Below are 12,812 nucleotides of genomic sequence, written 5' to 3'. Positions count from 1 at the left end.
GGCTGGTCACGTAATGAGATTTAAAGACGACCGCTGTACTAGAGCTGTTACTGACTGGATTCCACGGGATGTCAAAAGACCGCGTGGCCGCCCACCTACCAGATGGTCAGACTTCTTCGTCAAGATCATGAACGATCGGTTTGAGGCTCTTCATGTTTCCAGAGCGAACAGATGCCATTGGGCTACACTAGCACACGACAGGGACAAATGTAGACGTTACTGGCGCCTGCCCGAGCAAATCGACGACTAACGGGAAGTTAAGTGATTAAGTGATAATGAAACAAAATTAAAAACAAAAAGCTAAAATTTAGATAAACAAATTTCATTAAAATATTTCAGTTTAGTTTCTGGAAATATCTTTCTGTGTATTCATAGTTATCAGCATTTTTTAATCAAATCTAGCCCATGTTTTTATATTCAGCATTTATTTATTTTCACCTGGGGTCACACCTGCAAGCCCTCAAGGGCTCTTCTTTTACTGTTCTGGGCAGTAAGCGCTGGTGCTTGGGATCAAACCCATGGCTCTGTCATGTGGCTCAGTCCTCTAGGGCCTAGCATATAGCTCAGTAGTTAAGGGTCCTCACCCCATTTTAATGAGCAGCTGGGGCATAGACCTGTTTTTAAAAAAATGTCAAGGCTCAAATCATAGCATGCATTTACTCTGCTTTCTCAAATAGCAGTGCTGCTATGGTGGTTCCTAAGACCACTCTGAATAACACCTGCTGACGTTTAGGACTTAGCTTAGGAATGTTCATTTTAGGAATGTATGAATGCCAGTAGGAATCAGGACCATCACCTGCAGTGCTGGGGTAGCTGGGGGCAGTGCGGTGGGAAGAAAGGGGTTGGTGTGCCTTCAGAGGCAGCTACTCTGCCTTCCACATCCTCCAAGTGAACACCATTTGGGCCGTATATGAGGACCCTCTGACCACATTCTCCCAGCTTCTTGCTGGCTTTTCAAGTCCACTCTTGTCTCAAGCATCCTTGAGCTCCAACCATCTTCCAGAACCTGGTTCTCAATTCTTTCACTCCTGCCTTGGTACTGTTGTAGCTCTCTGCTACATAAATGCATCAAAATCAATTCAGCCTGTCCAGGAAAATCCCTCAAGGATGTGGCCTGTTCCAAGGACTGCTCCTACTTCCTTTCTTCCTTGCTTTATTTCTAACAGAATTGCTGGGACACTCCAAGCTCCTCATGTCTTCCCTTCAAAGCCTGGTGAGATCAGCTTTCACAAGAGCTGAAATCATTTCCTGCAGAAATCTCCAGAGTCTAGGAGGCACTGCTGCCTTTCTCACTTTCTGTAACTGAGTCTCAGCCTTTTATTTTTGGTTTGCTGGCCAGCTGCATCTGAACTATCCCCTAAGGGTCCAACAAAGAACTGCTTTGTGATTAATTTGGGAGACTGTGGTCCACAAGGAGTTAATATGTTTATGGTTCTTTTTCTTTTCTCTGTATTTTGTTTCTTTTTGGACTCATCCTCCAGTATTTTACAGGTACCAAATTCTTACATATAAGCTTCTTCGGATTCTAGTCACAGAATTATCTTCAATCCTAAAGGGCCTTAAAAATAGAATGGAAGGACTTAAACCTTTGTTTCCAAGGCTGACCAAGATGGAAAAGCATTTGTCAGAGTTTTCAGACGTGTTATTGTTTAACTTTGCCTAGATAATCTTCTCCCTGGATGATTTTCTTAATCTCAGATAGCATGCTAATATTGCTATTAATCTTCTACACTCGTTTATTTATAGCTCCAATGACTCTGCACATTGAGAATAGGAACGGCTTGTCTTTCCCATATCTTATGAGCAAAGGGCCAGCACAACAGTACAACACATAAGGTTCTTGCCTTGCACTCAGCAACCCGATTCCAATCCTCTGCACCACATATGGACCCAGGGTTCCACCAAGAGTGATCCCTGAGCACAGAGCAGGAACTTAGCGGTAAGCATTCCTGAATGTGGCCCCCAAAACAAACAAACTTGTTTTCTGAATAGATAATATAAAAGAGTTGAATAATCACCAGTCCCCAAACCTTCTTCCTGAAAACAGTTATGACCTTAAGTAATTAGGTAAAAACTCTCAGGACGATCTTCTTGCATTACCCACTAGAATTTATTCACAAGAGTCATTTTTTAAAAAATGTGTGTGTAGGGGCTGGAAAGATAGCATAGTGGGTAGGGAGTGTGCTTTGCATCAAGTATCCCTGGGTACTGCTAAGTTTGGCCAAAAATCAGATGGGGAGAAGAGGGGAGGGCTGGGGAGTGAGGAGAGACTGCCTGTGGAGTAGTGACACCAAAGTAAAAGCCACATGAAGGGCTGTGGCTGAAGGGGCCACTGGACTCTAACTCTGCTCCAAAGCAGAGAGAAAAGAAGGCTTTGTGCTTTGAGCCACCATGTTGGAGGCACCTGGTTTCCATGCTGATCTTTTCCATTTGCTTTTGTTCCTGTTGTTTTCATTCTTTGGTTTCAAGGTGCGGGTGGCAGGAGGTACACCAGTATGCTGGGTCACAGTCAAATGGTGGAACAAGACATGACATGGGATATGATGATGTTCCAGGCCACAGCTTAAAGCTCCACATGCAAAACATGGGCTGTAAGAGAAATATTTCTATTCCGTTTTGACAGATTCTTTTTTAGGCCACATGTGTTAGGCCCCAGGGAAAATAGCATAGCTTTTATCTTACACAGATCTGAAGGAATTTCTTCTCACAAAGCCATCTTAAAAGCTAATAGTTCTAGAGCATTTTGCTTTTGTTTTCCTTCAAGTTTCAGCTTTCATAGGCAAGAATTTAATTCACTAAAATTATTTTTTGTTCACTGTTTGAGAAAGTGGTCTCATATCTTTTAAAAATTAATCCATTAAACTTTTAGGAGGTGATTGGTTGAAGCAATAGCACATCAGGAAGGGCGCTTCCCTTGCATGTGACAGACCCAGGTTCAATCTCCAACATCCCATATGGGCTTCTGAGCACTCCCTGGAGTGGTCCCTGAGTGCAGAGCCAGGAGTAGCTCCTGCGTATTGTCAGGTATGACCCCCAAATTGGAAAAACAAAAACAAAACAAAACAACCCCCTAAACTTTAAGATGTGAGATAGTTGACAGTAAAAGTAATTATTTCTGTTTCCCTTCATCTGGTTCTGTTTTAGATCAGATATTTTATTTTATTTTTTTTTAATTTTTAATAGTGAGACATCATGAGGTACAGTTGCAGACTTACACATTTTTGTGATTGGGTTTCAATTATACAATGATCAAATACCTATCCCTCCACCAGTGCCCATTTCCCACCACCATGATCCCAATATCCCTCCCACCCCCCACCCCCCCCCATCCCAACCTGCCTCTGTGGCAGGGCATTCCCCTCTGTTCTCTCTCTCCTTTTGGGTGTTGTGGTTTGCAAAAGAGGCAATGGGTGACAATCATGTTTAGTCTATAGTCTACTTTCAACATGCTTCTCCCATCCTGGGAGGATCCTCCCAACACCTTTATTTGGTCAGATATATTAGACCAGAAAAAAAGAAGCATAGGTTTTCTCTTTCTCAGATTTGACAGCAAGTTTTCTGCCTTCTAACAAAGCTTTGGTTCACCTTCCCTGAGTCACGTTTTTTACTGGTAATTAATGTGAGTCTGAGAAATGATCTAGATATTAATTTAAGTTGAAGAGATACAGAAAGAGGAAGCCCCATCTATAACTCAATGGCCCATAACTTAGGCATGACCTGGATCTCTTATGATCAGATCCATAAATGAAAATTAAAGTTCAGTGGCCTCCACATCTACCTGGGCATCTTTTATAGATATTTCTCCTAAGGAAGCACTTTATTTACCTCCAATCCAAAATATAGGACAAAATTTTGGCCTTAATCTTAAGATACAGACAACTGATTTGAAAACTTAACTAAAAGTTTGGCAACTTTGTGTTCTCCTTTAGATTAAAGAAATAAAACTAAATGAATGAAATTGAAACTGCTTTCAAAAATAGAAATTCCTAGGAAGGAAGCCATATATACTATAAGGAAAAAATATCCATAGCTTCCTGAAAAACAAACGTAACTAACAAAAAAGAAATACATAAGTTGCTACTTTCACCCAAGAAGAAATATTTTGTCCACATATTTTCACCATCCTTATTCAAAGAACTAATTCTAATTAAAGCAAGTTAAATAGGGTAATTTTTGTTCCTTACAGCACTATACTTTCTAATAAGCCCCTAGGTATTACTTATTTTCATCCTATTTCCTAAGCTTATTTTTATCTCTTTCGCCATTTCTCTCAGCAACAACAATTCAAACAATACTAATGAAAATTCCTTTTTAGTCTTTCACATTCTGAGTCATCCTTCAACTCCTCAAAAACGTTTCCCCTATCATTCCCCTAAAGTTTATCATTCTGACTCATTTTTATATCATCATTTCAAGATTCTATGTAGTTATTAACTTATCTCTTCCTTCTACATAATGAAATGACACACTGAGGGTTGGGATTGTTTTTCTTTTCAATTTCCCCCATGGATTTCTTTTCAATTCTTCTGCTTTGAGACAAGGGTCTACAAGACTTTTCAAAATAATGAATGATGTTGTGGCTAATCATAAGTGCCTGCATCCTGAGACTGCATATTTACCTTCTTCAAACCCCATCAAGTGGTCTCTGAATCATTGTCATTCTGGTTTTTATTTGCTTGTTTTAGGTTTATTTTTGGGGGCGGGGGGGCTTAACTCTGTGTTGGTAGTCATTGATCTTTTTTCTATATCAACAATATAATTTTGATTTTATATTATATTATTATTATCGGTAAAGAAATAAAAAGCACCTGGCCCAGACAAGGTCAGACCTGAACACCTGAAGAACGTACCATCGGTACTCATCAATACACTGGCTCGGCTCTTCACACACTACCTGTCTGAATGCAAGTTTTAGTCCCAATGGAAAAACAGCAGGACTGTACTACTATACAAGAAGGGAGACATCCACGACGTTGCAACAATAGCCCAATCTGCCTATTATCTGGCATCTACAAACTGTTCACTCAAGTCATCCTGAATACGATTGGCAGAACACTAGATGAAGAACAACCATGTGAGCAAGCCAGGTTCCGCAAAGGATTCAGCACCATCAACCATATGCACACAATAACCAAGCTCATTGAGGTTTCTAAGGAGTTCAAGATGCTGCTCTGTCTAACGTTCATTGATTTAAAGAAGGCCTTTGATTCTGTTGAGACAGAAGCCGTCATCGAAACCCTAGCCAATCAGGGCTTTCAAATTCAATACTTCAGGATCCTCTGTGAGCTGTGTTACAGATTCACTACCAGGGTCTCACCATTCTACAAAGAAGTGATCTTCGATATCAAGAGAGGGGTTCGGGTGGGTGATACTATTTTACTGAAACTCTTCAGTGCCACCCTCGAGAACATCATGCGACGACTGGAATGGGAAGGAATGAGAGTGAAGATAGATGGTTGGCAACTACACCACGTCCACTTTGCTGATGACATTGTTCTAATAACACCAAACATCAGCCAAGCAGCACAAATGCTGACCAACTTCGACCGTGAGTGTGGAAAGGTCGGATTACAACTGAATCTCACAAAGACAATGTTTATGAGGAACAGTCTTGTTCCTGATGTTCCATTCACTCTCAATGGAACGACTATCTCCAAATGCAACAGTTATATATACCTAGGTCAAGAAGTCAACATGATGAATGACCTTGCACCTGAGTTTCGCAGGAGGAAGAGAGAAGCTTGGAAGGCCTTCAAAAGTGTCAAAGAAATAGCTAAGTGGACGAAGAACCTCCAGCTCCGAGCACATCTCTTCGGCTCCACTATTCTTCCTGAATTAACATACGCCTCAGAGACCTGGGCCCTACAAAAACAGGATGAGAATGCTATTCAGATCTCTCAAAGAGGAATGGAAAGAGCTATGCTTGGAGTATCATGCTTCCACTCAAATGAGAGATAGAATCCAGAGTTCAACCTCTGTCAATGCTCAAGAATCAGGGACGCTGTCTCATTTGCCAAGGCATCAAAAATCATATGGGCTGGACATGTAATGAGATTTAGAGATGACCGCTGGACTAGAGCCATTACCGACTGGATTCCACGGGATGTCAAAAGAATGTGTGGATTCCCACCTACGAGATGGCTAGACTTCTTCGTCAAAACCCTGAGCGATCAGTTTGAGTCTCTTCATATTCCTAGAATGAGCAGATGCCATTGAGCTATGCTAGCACACAACAGGAATGAATGGAGACGTTACTGGCGCCCACTCAAGCAAATCGATGAATAACAGGGTATCAAGTGATCAAGTGATTATTATTATTACGAAGACCTCCAGAACCAGCCAGAGCCATGCTGAGACTCCACACCTCTGAACAAGCCTCATGCATGAAGGAACCAGCAGAGAAACCCAGGCATGAGGGTTCTCCAAGCCTGCTTGCATCAGGACTGGGCCTTCTCCACCCAGATCCCCCATCTTCCAGTAGGTAGGCGTTACACCCACCAGCTGCTGCCGGCGCCAGGTGGTCCCATCAACGGCCAAGACCCAGAGACTATGAAACCCTACTCCCGGAAGAGACATCTTATTATCTCATTTTTCCTTTGGAGAACCCTGCAGGCAACCGAGATTATCGTGCCCGCACGGCAGAGTCTGGCAAACTTCCCATGTCGTACTCAATATGCCAAATATCAGTAACAATGATAGGTCTCATTCTCCTAGCCCTGAAAGAGCATTGAATATGGCTCTTTAAAAATCTCAGGACTAGGAAGAAGAAGATGTTACTGGTGCCTGCTTGAGGCAATTGATGAACAACAGGATGATTGTGATTGTGATTACTTCTTTTTTGGGCCACACATGGTGATACTCATGGCTAGGGTTTCGATGACGGCTTCTGGCTCTACACTCAGGAATCACCCCTGACAGTGTTTGGGGGACCATATGGAATGACAGGCATTGAACCCAGATCAGCCATGTGCAAGGCCAGTGCCCTGCCCAGTGTGCTCTCCCAGTCCTCTAGGCTATTTTGAAGAAGGAGATTCTGTTTCACCTGCCGCATCTAATGACAGTCACTCATTCAGGGTAGACTAAGAACTGAGTTTGTCCAAGTTAGAAGAATTTCGAAAAAGTCTGGGAATGCTGAACAGGTAAAGTCTGAGCATAGGTAAGTCTCTGTTTTGTAGAACTTAATGTTTAAGTATTTGAGACTTAGAAAAATTGAAGCCCTTTTGCTATTGAAATAGAAGTCAGCTAAGGATGCTGACACTCTTCGCAATGGTTATTTGGCTATGTTGCAGAATAGAAGACAAGAAGTTAATCCTTTAGTAAATGAAATGAGACCAAAAGGAGAGATACTGTACGGTTTGGATCATATATGACAGAAGAAGAACTAAATAAACACATGGAATATAAATTTAACTTGTTGATATAGGAGCCAGAGTGATAATACAGCAGGTAGTGCTTTTGCCTTGCATGCAAAAGATCTGGGTTCAGTCTCTAGCACCATATATTGTGTCTTTTGTCTTCCAGGACTGACCCCTGAACACAGAACCAGGAGTAAGCCCTGAGGACTACTAGGTGTGGTTCCCACACAAATTAATAATATAAATTTTAAAAAGTTTATCAATATAGAAAAGAGATGAATGGTCACCAAAGTAGAGCGGTATTGGAAAATGAAGGACATGGGTGAAGTAGGTCAATAAAAACACATTTGCACTTATATAATAAGGGATGTACCACAGTGTACAGTATGGGGCCCTAAACAATGATATACTGCTAAAATTTTGCATGCTTGCTTAGAAATGATGGGAAGTTGACTGATTATGGTGATTATTTTGCATAGTATACAACTGTCGAGTTTAATTTACACAAACCATGTATTCATTATTTATAATTTCTTGTGAGCCAAAAAGATGATCCAAACACAAAGAAAAATCAACTGGATTATATATCAGGTTTTATACCTAAAACTAATTTAATGTACACTAATTATACTTCAATAAATATTAATCCATTGTTTAAATTTTAAAAAATATTTTATGGGAGCGATAGCACAGCAGTAGGGCGTTTGCCTTGTATGCAGCCAACATGGCCGACCCGAGTTCAATTCCTCCGCCCCTCTCGGAGAGCCCGGCAAGCTACCGAGAGTATCTCGCCCGCACGGCAGAGCCTGGCAAGCTCCTGGTGACGTATTCGATATGCCAAACACAGTAACAACAAAATCTCCAATGGAGACGTTACTGGGCCCACTCGAGCAAATCGATGAACAACGGGAGGGCCATATATATATATATATATATATATATATATATATATAGTGATATGTCTGCCAAGGGGCTAGTTAGTGGATGATAGGGGCCCTGGATTCACTGCTGGTGAGATTGGTGTTGCAACAATTCCATTTTGAGCAGTTTTGCAAATCAAGGAGTCTTAACAAAAGATAGCAAATAATTTTTTTTAATGAAACATTATCTAGTTTGCATTACTGGAAAATGCCAAGGTTGAAGATATAGGCATAGTACAGTGTGTAGAGCACTCTCATTGTATGTGGCTGGCCTAAATTCAATCCCTGGCTCCCCTGAGGCCTGCTAGGAATGATCCTCACAGGAGCACTGAGCCAACAATAAGTCTTGAGTAGTGCCAGGTGAGGCAAAAATAAATAAGTAGATGAAAATAATTCTTGTGTTTTCTTCTCTGTAACATGGGACAATAATTAATTACATAAGGTGACCACTACATTGGTGGGACTAGACACTGAAAATTCACTCCAAAACTCTCAATAATTTAATAATTTAATTAAATTTAATAATTTAATGATTTTACTTTATTTTTAACGATTTTTTTATTTTTAATGATTTTATTTCTCATATGAAAGGCTATTTTCATTTAAAGAAACTAAGCAATATCAGCAATTATTACAGAAGAATAATTTAAATTTCACTTTTGAAAAGTTAAATCAGGAAAGACGTTTCATCACCTAGTTTTCGTGAGATTTTGGAAATGCCTGCTGCTTGAGACATAGATACATGGGAAGCCATTGCCAAGAACCTAACAGCATACATCCTGTTTCTAAACACCACAGTGACACACCATGGGGTAAGTGTGCTTGAGACACAAATGGCAGATCCAGACACCAAGCAGAATCTACCGCACTCCTCCTTAGTAAAAAACACCAATTAGAAAATGGTAATAGTGTAAGTGAAGAAGCACCAGTTTATTTCTTTAAGATTAGTTTTGTACATTTAAGTTACTTTGACATTTATTATTATCATTCTTTAATGAATAAGGAATGAGCTGCAAAGAAAGTTCTGTAATTAGCAATTGGTTGCTAAGATCTACAAGTTACAAATAGTCTATTTGAAATCTAACACTGCAAAATTATAGATGGTGAGACACATGTTTACCCTCCATATTTTACAGCTCAAGGAACACTCACTCTGCTATCGTACCCAAATTCTTCAAGACACTATAAGAAAATATCGCCTATGTAATCAAGTTAGCTAGCTAGTACTATGAACAAATATTATTTTTTTAAAAATTGTTGTGCCACACCATGCAATACTCAAGGGTTATTCCTGGCCCTATGCAGTGCTCAAGGGACCATATTAGGGTGCTAGGGATCAAACCCTCCTTGTGCAAGGCAAGGACCATACCTGCTGTACTATCTCTCTAGGCCCTGAAAAAATTTAATATGATTAATTTTATTACCATGCCTACTGTAGTGGGCTGGAGTGATAGCACAAAGGGTAGGGTGTTTGCCTTGCATGCAGCTGACCCAGGTTCAATTCCTCTGTCCCTCTCGGAGAGCCCGGCAAACTACTGAGATTATCCTGCCTGCACAGTGGAGTCTGGCAAGTTCCCCATGGAGTATTCGATATGCCAAAAACAGTTAACAAGTCTCACAATGGAGGCATTACTGGTGCCCGCTTGAGCAAATCGATGAACAAGAGGAAGACAATGCTACAGTGCTTACTGTAGCAATATAAATGATACAAATGATGCAAAAGAGAATGACCTGAACCTTGGTCCTAGATCTGCACCTTATTGGCTATGTAAATCTGTTCAAGTCAAAGTATTAGGGTCAACTCTATAGTAGGTAATAAGAATAATCACTGTCACTGTCACTGTCACTCTCCTCCCGTTGTTTATCGATTTGCTCGAGCGGGCCCAGTAACATCTCCATTGGAGACTTTGTTGTTACTGTGTTTGGCATATCGAATACATCACAGGTAGCTCGCCAGGCTCTGCCGTGCGGGCGAGATACTCTAATGATAATGAAAATAATAATAATGTCCTAACCAAGGCTATAGAGTCTCAAGAAAAGTAATAGCAATTCCACCAACATTTGTCAAATCATCACCTGGCATAAAGTCTATCTTTAACTATCTCAGAAGAAAATTAAAAAACCCAGATTAAGTGGGTAAGAAGGAAGTTGTTGAGGTGGAGATGATTACAAACGATATGCAGAAAACAATGGGAAAATACATTGATTTTACAACCATACCACATCTAATCTGATAATAATTTACATAATACTAGTAAATTGATCTTGAGGAATTTGTTTAATCCCTCTGGGTTTATACTCACATTTATATAATGGAAAATTTGCTAGCAATATTGCAGCATTGCTAAGTGAGATAATCCAGTACAGAAGCTTGTGTCAGCGTTTCTCAGTAAACGGTAGTTGAAACCAAAGGAATATTCAAATACATAAATTCAGTCAGTTATTCACAATTACAGACTTCGAGACTAGGAATTTTCATTGAATAATAAGGCTCAACAGAGACAAATATAATATTAAAACTATCTGTAGTGCAATATAGAAAAAGCAGTGGAAGAATTTTAGATGTAGTTACAGAAAATAAATAAAACAAAACCCAATAAATAGTTTTTAGACAGATTACTATTATTTTTTTGTGTTTGGGGGCCAAATCCAGATGCTCAGGACTTACTTCAGGCTCTGCACTTAGGTATCATTTGTGGTGGTTCTCACAGGACCAGAGAGGGATACCAGCAATCCAACCTGGGTCGGCCACATGAAAGGCAAGCACCCTACCTGTCATACCATCACTCCAAACCCCAGCGAAGGTTTTTTACTAGTTCATTCATCGGAAAATATTATAATTAGCATCAAAGCCAATGATACGTTATCTAAATTTTTCTTTCATTAATACTGTTAACAATTGATAATCGAGAGTAAATGCTGAGGCAGGGCCAGTACCTGCAGCTTCTCACTGCTCCCTTGATGCATACTATCTTCAGGAGCAGAACGTGTCACCTGACTGTTTCTGTTCATGGCTTTCCATGAATCTATGTCTCAAGCAGTAGGAATTCCCAAAAGCTCATTAAAACTAGACAAAAATGTTTCTTTCCCCACTTGTATATTTCGTTGTGAACATTTTTTCCTCTTTCTTTCTTTGTGAACTTTACAATATTCTACCAGGACCCGAGTGATAGTATAATGGGCAGGACTTTTGCCTTGCATGCTACTGACTGGGGTTAGATCCCTGGCACCCTGTATTGTCTGCAGAGCTCTGCCAGGATTGATCTGTGAGCACTGTTAGGCATGGCCACCAAAGCAAAATAAATAAATTAATTAAAAACAAATAAATAAATTTAAAAAATTAATTAAAAATATTTCACCATAATAATTGTTGGTTATAGATATAGTTCAGTTTTTTATTAAAAACTGATTTTTCTGTTTCTAAGAACTTTGTGTTCAGCTCGTCAAATCTATTGACTTTGGTCAATAGATTAAGATTACGGAAACAGTATGCTAATATCAAGCTTAGTCCTTGGGGGATGCCCTTTTGCACATTCCCCATGTGTCTGCTACAAGTACATGAGAAGTGGTTATAATACTTGACTGACTCCGAGTGCCAAATTGTAAAAGTGAAAGATGCATGGAGTGTGGTGAAACCTGCAGACAACAAACCATGAGACCAGCACTGTCACACAGCTGGCCAACTGGTTGATCTTCAGATATTACACAGGTTCTTGAATCTAAGTGTTGGTGTTTTTATGCTATTGAATCTAGGCATTACTTATTACATGGCACTTTGCTGACAGTAACTAGCTGAATCCTGTTCATTCTAGCTGTCTCAGTTTTAAAACTATCTACTTAGGCATTGTCATTGAAAAAGGGCAGTGTGTGATTTTTCAAGTATAAACTTTGTTTAAAACTAAATTTTCCTTTGATCATACATGGCATATTTATTCAAGAATGAACAATGGTGGTATGAGGATTGAAAGCAATATATCTTCAATAGTCTAAACAGAAGCAATGTTAAGTAGGAAAAGTTGACAACCATAGGGCTCTATTGTTCTGCTTCTTTCGGATTCTTTTTTTTTATGATTTTTATACCTGTTATTTCCATAAATAGTTAAAAATGGGCTGGAGCTATAGCGCAGCGAGTAGGGCTTTTGCCTTGCACATGGCTGACCTGCGTTGGATTCCTCCGTCCCTCTCGGAGAGCCCAGAAAGCTACCAAGAGTATCCCGCCCACATGGCAAAGCTGGCAAGTTCCCTGTGGCATATTCGATATGCCTAAAACAGTAACAAGTCTCACAATGGAGATGTTACTGGCGCCCACTTGAGCAAATTGATGAAAAGCTGGAGGACAGTGCTACAGTGCAGTGCAGTTCACAATAGTTCATTACAGATAGTATTCAAACACCCACCCTACCAGAGAGCATCTTCCTACCACAATAAGAGGGAAGTATGTGAAGGTTGTTGTATTCATTCTGGGGCCATTTAAGCCTTTGTATACAAGAATACAAGCAAATATGTTAAAACCAAACACACGTGTGCTACTTTATGT

Source organism: Sorex fumeus, unplaced genomic scaffold, assembly GCF_029834395.1.
Source record: "Sorex fumeus unplaced genomic scaffold, SorFum_2.1 ptg000037l, whole genome shotgun sequence".
In the NCBI taxonomy this organism is placed as follows: domain Eukaryota; kingdom Metazoa; phylum Chordata; class Mammalia; order Eulipotyphla; family Soricidae; genus Sorex; species Sorex fumeus.
This window is presented reverse-complemented; position numbering follows the sequence as displayed.